This window comes from Coregonus lavaretus (genome assembly GCF_964263955.1).
Source record: "Coregonus lavaretus genome assembly, chromosome: 1".
NCBI lineage: Eukaryota > Metazoa > Chordata > Actinopteri > Salmoniformes > Salmonidae > Coregonus > Coregonus lavaretus.
In genome coordinates, this window is record NC_139988.1 from 91,096,008 (window position 1) to 91,107,021 (window position 11,014).

Sequence of the window (11,014 nt, forward strand, 5' to 3'; positions counted from 1 at the left end):
ACAGCAGTAGATCAGTAGTCTATAGTGTTAGACAGAACAGCAGTAGATCAGTAGTCTATAGTGTTAGACAGAACAGCAGTAGATAAGTAGTCTATAGTGTTAGACAGAACAGCAGTAGATCAGTAGTCTATAGTGTTAGACAGAACAGCAGTAGATCAGTAGTCTATAGTGTCAGACAGAACAGCAGTAGATCAGTAGTCTATAGTGTTAGACAGAACAGCAGTAGATCAGTAGTCTATAGTGTTAGACAGAACAGCAGTAGATCAGTAGTCTATAGTGTTAGACAGAACAGCAGTAGATCAGTAGTCTATAGTGTTAGACAGAACAGCAGTAGATCAGTAGTCTATAGTGTCAGAACAGAACAGCAGTAGATCAGTAGTCTATAGTGTTAGACAGAACAGAACAGCAGTAGATCAGTAGTCTCTAGTGTCAGACAGAACAGCAGTAGATCAGTAGTCTATAGTGTTAGACAGAACAGCAGTAGATCAGTAGTCTATAGTGTTAGACAGAAAAACAGTAGATCAGTAGTCTATAGTGTTAGAAAGAACAGTACAGCATTAGATCATTAGTCTCTAGTGTTAGACAGAACAGAACAGCAGTAGATCAGTAGTCTATAGTGTCAGAACAGAACAGCAGTAGATCAGTAGTCTATAGTGTTAGAAAGAACAATACAGCAGTAGATCATTAGTCTCTAGTGTTAGACAGAACAGTACAGCAGTAGATCAGTAGTCTATAGTGTCAGAACAGAACAGCAGTAGATCAGTAGTCTATAGGGTCAGACAGAACAGAACAGCAGTAGATCAGTAGTCTATAGTGTTAGACAGAACAGTACAGCAGTAGATCAGTAGTCTATAGTGTTAGACAGAACAGAACAGCAGTAGATCAGTAGTCTATAGTGTTAGACAGAACAGCAGTAGATCAGTAGTCTATAGTGTTAGACAGAACAGCAGTAGATCAGTAGTCTCTAGTGTTAGACAGAACAGAACAGCAGTAGATCAGTAGTCTATAGTGTTAGACAGAACAGCAGTAGATCAGTAGTCTATAGTGTCAGAACAGAACAGCAGTAGATCAGTAGTCTATAGTGTCAGAACAGAACAGAACAGCAGTAGATCAGTAGTCTATAGTGGTAGACAGAACAGAACAGCAGTAGATCAGTAGTCTATAGTGTTAGACAGAACAGAACAGCAGTAGATCAGTAGTCTATAGTGTCAGACAGAACAGAACAGCAGTAGATCAGTAGTCTATAGTGTTAGACAGAACAGCAGTAGATCAGTAGTCTATAGTGTTAGACAGAACAGAACAGCAGTAGATCAGTAGTCTATAGTGTTAGACAGAACAGCAGTAGATCAGTAGTCTATAGTGTTAGACAGAACAGAACAGCAGTAGATCAGTAGTCTATAGTGTTAGACAGAACAGAACAGCAGTAGATCAGTAGTCTATAGTGTTCTCTCTGACAGTAGAGACTACTGATCCACTGCTGTTCTGTTCTGTCTGACACTATAGACTACTGATCTACTGCTGTTCTGTCTGACACTATAGACTACTGATCTACTGCTGTTCTGTCTAACACTATAGACTACTGATCTACTGCTATTCTGTCTAACACTATAGACTACTGATCTACTGCTGTTCTGTCTAACACTATAGACTACTGATCTACTGCTGTTCTGTCTGACACTATAGACTACTGATCTACTGCTGTTCTGTCTAACACTATAGACTACTGATCTACTGCTGTTATTTTCTGTCTAACACTATAGACTACTGATCTACTGCTGTTATGTTCTGTCTAACACTATAGACTACTGATCTACTGCTGTTCTGGTCTGTCTGACACTATAGACTACTAATCTACTGCTGTTATGTCTAACACTATAGACTACTGATCTACTGCTGTTCTGTCTGACACTATAGACTACTGATATACTGCTGTTATGTCTAACACTATAGACTACTGATCTACTGCTGTTCTGTCTAACACTATAGACTACTGATCTACTGCTGTTCTGTCTACCACTATAGACTACTGATCTACTGCTGTTCTGTTCTGTCTTTCACTATAGACTACTGATCTACTGCTGTTCTGTCTGTCTAACACTATAGACTACTGCTGTGCTGTTCTGTTTGTCACTATAGACTACTGATCTACTGCTGTTCTGTTCTGTCTAACACTATAGACTGCTGATCTACTGCTGTTCTGTTCTGTCTGACACTATAGACTACTGATCTACTGCTGTTCTGTTCTGTCTGACACTATAAACTTCTGATCTACTGCTGTTCTGTCTGACACTATAGACTACTGATCTACTGATGTTCTGTTCTGTCTAACACTATAGACTACTGATCTACTACTGTTCTGTCTAACACTATAGACTACTGATCTACTGCTGTTCTGTCTAACACTATAGACTACTGATCTACTGCTGTTCTGTTCTGTCTGACACTATAGACTACTGATCTACTGCTGTTCTGTCTGACACTATAGACTACTGATCTACTGCTGTTCTGTTCTGTCTAACACTATAGACTACTGATCTACTGCTGTTCTGTCTAATACTATAGACTACTGATCTACTGCTGTTCTGTTCTGACACTATAGACTACTGATCTACTGCTGTTCTGTCTGACACTATAGACTACTGATCTACTGATGTTCTGTCTGACACTATAGACTACTGATCTACTGCTGTTCTGTCTGTCACTATAGACTACTGATCTACTGCTGTTCTGTTCTGTCTGACACTATAGAGTACTGATCTACTGCTGTTCTGTCTGACACTATAGACTACTGATCTACTGCTGTTCTGTCTGACACTATAGACTACTGATCTACTGCTGTTCTGTCTGTCACTATAGACTACTGATCTACTGCTGTTCTGTCTGTCTAACACTATAGACTACTGATCTACTACTGTGGTGTTCTGTTTGTCACTATAGACTACTGATCTACTGCTGTTCTGTTCTGTCTAACACTATAGACTACTGATCTACTGCTGTTCTGTTCTGTCTGACACTATGGACTACTGATCTACTGCTGTTCTGTTCTGTCTGACACTATAGACTACTGATCTACTGCTGTTCTGTTCTGTCTAACACTATAGACTACTGATCTACTGCTGTTCTGTTCTGTCTGACACTATAGACTACTGATCTACTGCTGTTCTGTCTGACACTATAGACTACTGATCTACTGCTGTTCTGTTCTGTCTAACACTATACACTACTGATCTGCTGCTGTTCTGTTCTGTCTAACACTATAGACTACTGATCTACTGTTGTTCTGTCTAACACTATAGACTACTGATCTACTGCTGTTCTGTTCTGACACTATAGACTACTCATCTACTGCTGTTCTGTCTGACACTATAGACTACTGATCTACTGCTGTTCTGTCTGACACTATAGACTACTGATCTACTGCTGTACTGTCTGTCACTATAGACTACTGATCTACTGCTGTTCTGTCTGTCACTATAGACTACTGATCTACTGCTGTTCTGTTCTGTCTGAAACTATAGACTACTGATCTACTGCTGTTCTGTTCTGTCTAACACTATAGACTACTGATCTACTGCTGTTCTGTCTAACACTATAGACTACTGATCTACTGCTGTTCTGTCTACCACTATAGACTACTGATCTACTGCTGTTCTGTTCTGTCTTTCACTATAGACTACTGATCTACTGCTGTTCTGTCTGTCTAACACTATAGACTACTGCTGTGCTGTTCTGTTTGTCACTATAGACTACTGATCTACTGCTGTTCTGTTCTGTCTAACACTATAGACTGCTGATCTACTGCTGTTCTGTTCTGTCTGACACTATAGACTACTGATCTACTGCTGTTCTGTTCTGTCTGACACTATAAACTTCTGATCTACTGCTGTTCTGTCTGACACTATAGACTACTGATCTACTGATGTTCTGTTCTGTCTAACACTATAGACTACTGATCTACTACTGTTCTGTCTAACACTATAGACTACTGATCTACTGCTGTTCTGTCTAACACTATAGACTACTGATCTACTGCTGTTCTGTTCTGTCTGACACTATAGACTACTGATCTACTGCTGTTCTGTCTGACACTATAGACTACTGATCTACTGCTGTTCTGTTCTGTCTAACACTATAGACTACTGATCTACTGCTGTTCTGTCTAATACTATAGACTACTGATCTACTGCTGTTCTGTTCTGACACTATAGACTACTGATCTACTGCTGTTCTGTCTGACACTATAGACTACTGATCTACTGATGTTCTGTCTGACACTATAGACTACTGATCTACTGCTGTTCTGTCTGTCACTATAGACTACTGATCTACTGCTGTTCTGTTCTGTCTGACACTATAGAGTACTGATCTACTGCTGTTCTGTCTGACACTATAGACTACTGATCTACTGCTGTTCTGTCTGACACTATAGACTACTGATCTACTGCTGTTCTGTCTGTCACTATAGACTACTGATCTACTGCTGTTCTGTCTGTCTAACACTATAGACTACTGATCTACTACTGTGGTGTTCTGTTTGTCACTATAGACTACTGATCTACTGCTGTTCTGTTCTGTCTAACACTATAGACTACTGATCTACTGCTGTTCTGTTCTGTCTGACACTATGGACTACTGATCTACTGCTGTTCTGTTCTGTCTGACACTATAGACTACTGATCTACTGCTGTTCTGTTCTGTCTAACACTATAGACTACTGATCTACTGCTGTTCTGTTCTGTCTGACACTATAGACTACTGATCTACTGCTGTTCTGTCTGACACTATAGACTACTGATCTACTGCTGTTCTGTTCTGTCTAACACTATACACTACTGATCTGCTGCTGTTCTGTTCTGTCTAACACTATAGACTACTGATCTACTGTTGTTCTGTCTAACACTATAGACTACTGATCTACTGCTGTTCTGTTCTGACACTATAGACTACTCATCTACTGCTGTTCTGTCTGACACTATAGACTACTGATCTACTGCTGTTCTGTCTGACACTATAGACTACTGATCTACTGCTGTACTGTCTGTCACTATAGACTACTGATCTACTGCTGTTCTGTCTGTCACTATAGACTACTGATCTACTGCTGTTCTGTTCTGTCTGAAACTATAGACTACTGATCTACTGCTGTTCTGTTCTGTCTAACACTATAGACTACTGATCTACTGCTGTTCTGTTCTGTCTTTCACTATAGACTACTGATCTACTGCTGTTCTGTTCTGTCTTTCACTATAGACTACTGATCTACTGCTGTTCTGTTCTGTCTGTCACTATAGACTACTGATCTACTGCTGTTCTGTCTGTCTAACTCTTTAGACTACTGATCTACTGCTGTGCTGTTCTGTTTGTCACTATAGACTACTGATCTACTGCTGTTCTGTCTAACACTATAGACAACTGATCTACTGCTGTTGTGTTCTGTCTGACACTATTATCTACTGATCTACTGCTTTTCTGTTCTGTCTAACACTATAGACTACTGATCTACTGCTGTTCTGTTCTGTCTAACACTATAGACAACTGATCTACTGCTGTTCTGTTCTGTCTGACACTATAGACTACTGATCTACTGCTGTTCTGTCTGACACTATAGACTACTGATCTACTGCTGTTCTGTCTGTCACTATAGACTACTGATCTACTGCTGTTCTGTCTGTCACTATAGACTACTGATCTACTGCTGTTCTGTTCTGTCTGTCACTATAGACTACTGATCTACTGCTGTTCTGTTCTGTCTGACACTATAGACTACTGATCTACTGCTGTTCTGTCTGACACTATAGACTACTGATCTACTGCTGTTCTGTCTGACACTATAGACTACTGATCTACTGCTGTTCTGTCTGTCACTATAGACTACTGATCTACTGCTGTTCTGTCTGTCTAACACTATAGACTACTGATCTACTACTGTGGTGTTCTGTTTGTCACTATAGACTACTGATCTACTGCTGTTCTGTTCTGTCTAACACTATAGACTACTGATCTACTGCTGTTCTGTTCTGTCTGACACTATAGACTACTGATCTACTGCTGTTCTGTTCTGTCTGACACTATAGACTACTGATCTACTGCTGTTCTGTTCTGTCTAACACTATAGACTACTGATCTACTGCTGTTCTGTTCTGTCTGACACTATAGACTACTGATCTACTGCTGTTCTGTCTGACACTATAGACTACTGATCTACTGCTGTTCTGTTCTGTCTAACACTATAGACTACTGATCTACTGTTGTTCTGTCTAACACTATAGACTACTGATCTACTGCTGTTCTGTTCTGACACTATAGACTACTCATCTACTGCTGTTCTGTCTGACACTATAGACTACTGATCTACTGCTGTTCTGTCTGACACTATAGACTACTGATCTACTGCTGTACTGTCTGTCACTATAGACTACTGATCTACTGCTGTTCTGTTCTGTCTGAAACTATAGACTACTGATCTACTGCTGTTCTGTTCTGTCTAACACTATAGACTACTGATCTACTGCTGTTCTGTTCTGTCTTTCACTATAGACTACTGATCTACTGCTGTTCTGTTCTGTCTGTCACTATAGACTACTGATCTACTGCTGTTCTGTCTGTCTAACTCTATAGACTACTGATCTACTGCTGTGCTGTTCTGTTTGTCACTATAGACTACTGATCTACTGCTGTTCTGTCTAACACTATAGACTACTGATCTACTGTTGTTCTGTTCTGTCTAACACTATAGACTACTGATCTACTGCTGTTCTGTTCTGTCTAACACTATAGACAACTGATCTACTGCTGTTCTGTTCTGTCTGACACTATAGACTACTGATCTACTGCTGTTCTGTCTGACACTATAGACTACTGATCTACTGCTGTTCTGTCTGTCACTATAGACTACTGATCTACTGCTGTTCTGTCTGTCACTATAGACTACTGATCTACTGCTGTTCTGTTCTGTCTGACACTATAGACTACTGATCTACTGCTGTTCTGTCTGACACTATAGACTACTGATCTACTGCTGTTCTGTCTGACACTATAGACTACTGATCTACTGCTGTTCTGTCTGTCACTATAGACTGCTGATCTACTGCTGTTCTGTCTGTCTAACACTATAGACTACTGATCTACTACTGTGGTCTTCTGTTTGTCACTATAGACTACTGATCTACTGCTGTTCTGTTCTGTCTAACACTATAGACTACTGATCTACTGCTGTTCTGTTCTGTCTGACACTATAGACTACTGATCTACTGCTGTTCTGTTCTGTCTGACACTATAGACTACTGATCTACTGCTGTTCTGTTCTGTCTAACACTATAGACTACTGATCTACTGCTGTTCTGTTCTGTCTGACACTATAGACTACTGATCTACTGCTGTTCTGTCTGACACTATAGACTACTGATCTACTGCTGTTCTGTTCTGTCTAACACTATAGACTACTGATCTACTGTTGTTCTGTCTAACACTATAGACTACTGATCTACTGCTGTTCTGTTCTGACACTATAGACTACTCATCTACTGCTGTTCTGTCTGACACTATAGACTACTGATCTACTGCTGTTCTGTCTGACACTATAGACTACTGATCTACTGCTGTACTGTCTGTCACTATAGACTACTGATCTACTGCTGTTCTCTCTGTCACTATAGACTACTGATCTACTGCTGTTCTGTTCTGTCTGAAACTATAGACTACTGATCTACTGCTGTTCTGTTCTGTCTAACACTATAGACTACTGATCTACTGCTGTTCTGTTCTGTCTTTCACTATAGACTACTGATCTACTGCTGTTCTGTTCTGTCTTTCACTATAGACTACTGATCTACTGCTGTTCTGTTCTGTCTGTCACTATAGACTACTGATCTACTGCTGTTCTGTTCTGTCTGTCACTATAGACTACTGATCTACTGCTGTTCTGTCTGTCTAACACTATAGACTACTGATCTACTGCTGTGCTGCTCTGTTTGTCACTATAGACTACTGATCTACTGCTGTTCTGTTCTGTCTAACACTATAGACTACTGATCTACTGCTGTTCTGTTCTGTCTGACACTATAGACTACTGATCTACTGCTGTTCTGTCTGTCACTATAGACTACTGATCTACTGCTGTTCTGTTCTGTCTAACACTATAGACTACTGATCTACTGCTGTTCTGTCTGTCACTATAGACTATTGATCTACTGCTGTTCTGTTCTGTCTGTCACTATAGACTACTGATCTACTGCTGTACTGTTCTATCTAACACTATAGACTACTGATCTACTGCTGTTCTGTTCTGTCTGTCACTATAGACTACTGATCTACTGCTGTTCTGTTCTGTCTAACACTATAGACTACTGATCTACTGCTGTTCTGTTCTGTCTAACACTATAGACTACTGATCTACTGCTGTTCTGTTCTGTCTGTCACTATAGACTACTGATCTACTGCTGTTCTGTCTAACACTATAGATTACTGATCTACTGCTGTTCTGTTCTGTCTAACACTATAGACTACTGATCTACTGCTGTTCTGTCTAACACTATACAATACTTATCTACTGCTGTTCTGTTCTGTCTGTCACTATAGACTACTGATCTACTGCTGTTCTGTCTAACACTATAGACTACTGATCTACTGCTGTTCTGTGTGTCACTATAGACTATTGATCTACTGCTGTTCTGTTCTGTCTAACACTATAGACTGCTGATCTACTGCTGTACTGTTCTGTCTGACACTATAGACTACTGATCTACTGCTGTTCTGTTCTGTCTGACACTATAGACTACTGATCTACTGCTGTTCTGTCTGTCACTATAGACTACTGATCTACTGCTGTTCTGTTCTGTCTGACACTATAGACTACTGATCTACTGCTGTTCTGTTCTGTCTGTCACTATAGACTACTGATCTACTGCTGTTCTGTCTGTCACTATAGACTACTGATCTACTGCTGTTCTGTCTGTCTAACACTATAGACTACTGATCTACTACTGTGGTCTTCTGTTTGTCACTATAGACTACTGATCTACTGCTGTTCTGTTCTGTCTAACACTATAGACTACTGATCTACTGCTGTTCTGTTCTGTCTGACACTATAGACTACTGATCTACTGCTGTTCTGTTCTGTCTGACACTATAGACTACTGATCTACTGCTGTTCTGTTCTGTCTAACACTATAGACTACTGATCTACTGCTGTTCTGTTCTGTCTGACACTATAGACTACTGATCTACTGCTGTTCTGTCTGACACTATAGACTACTGATCTACTGCTGTTCTGTTCTGTCTAACACTATAGACTACTGATCTACTGTTGTTCTGTCTAACACTATAGACTACTGATCTACTGCTGTTCTGTTCTGACACTATAGACTACTCATCTACTGCTGTTCTGTCTGACACTATAGACTACTGATCTACTGCTGTTCTGTCTGACACTATAGACTACTGATCTACTGCTGTACTGTCTGTCACTATAGACTACTGATCTACTGCTGTTCTCTCTGTCACTATAGACTACTGATCTACTGCTGTTCTGTTCTGTCTGAAACTATAGACTACTGATCTACTGCTGTTCTGTTCTGTCTAACACTATAGACTACTGATCTACTGCTGTTCTGTTCTGTCTTTCACTATAGACTACTGATCTACTGCTGTTCTGTTCTGTCTTTCACTATAGACTACTGATCTACTGCTGTTCTGTTCTGTCTGTCACTATAGACTACTGATCTACTGCTGTTCTGTTCTGTCTGTCACTATAGACTACTGATCTACTGCTGTTCTGTCTGTCTAACACTATAGACTACTGATCTACTGCTGTGCTGCTCTGTTTGTCACTATAGACTACTGATCTACTGCTGTTCTGTCTGACACTATAGACTACTGATCTACTGCTGTTCTGTCTGTCACTATAGACTACTGATCTACTGCTGTTCTGTCTGTCACTATAGACTACTTATCTACTGCTGTTCTGTTCTGTCTGACACTAAATACTACTGATCTACTGCTGTTCTGTTTTGTCTGACACTATAAACTACTGATCTACTGCTGTTCTGTTCTGTCTAACACTATAGACTACTGATCTACTGCTGTACTGTCTAAAAATATAGACTACTGATCTACTGCTGTTCTGTTCTGTCTGACACTATAGACTACTGATCTACTGCTGTTCTGTCTGTCACTATAGACTACTGATCTACTGCTGTTATGTCTGTCTATATAGACTACTGATCTACTGCTGTTCTGTTCTGTCTGACACTATAGACTACTGATCTACTGCTGTTCTGTCTGACACTATAGACTACTGATCTACTGCTGTTCTGTCTGTCACTATAGACTACTGATCTACTGCTGTTCTGTCTGTCTATATAGACTACTGATCTATGCTGTTCTGTTCTGTCTGACACTATAGACTACTGATCTACTGCTGTTCTGTCTGACACTATAGACTACTGATCTACTGCTGTTCTGTTCTGTCTGACACTATATACTACTGATCTACTGCTGTTCTGTTCTGTCTGACAGTATATACTACTGATCTACTGCTGTTCTGTTCTGTCTGACACTATAGACTACTGATCTACTGCTGTTCTGTTCTGTCTGACACTATAGACTACTGATCTACTGCTGTTCTGTCTGTCACTATAGACTACTGATCTACTGCTGTTCTGTTCTGTCTAACACTATATACTACTGATCTACTGCTGTTCTGTTCTGTCTAACACTATAGACTACTGATCTACTGCTGTTCTGTCTGTCACTATAGACTACTGATCTACTGCTGTTCTGTCTGTCACTATATACGACTGATCTACTGCTGTTCTGTCTGTCACTATAGACTACTGATCTACTGCTGTTCTGTTCTGTCTAACACTATAGACTACTGATCTACTGCTGTTCTGTCTGTCACTATAGACTATTGATCTACTGCTGTTCTGTTCTGTCTGTCACTATAGACTACTGATCTACTGCTGTACTGTTCTATCTAACACTATAGACTACTGATCTACTGCTGTTCTGTTCT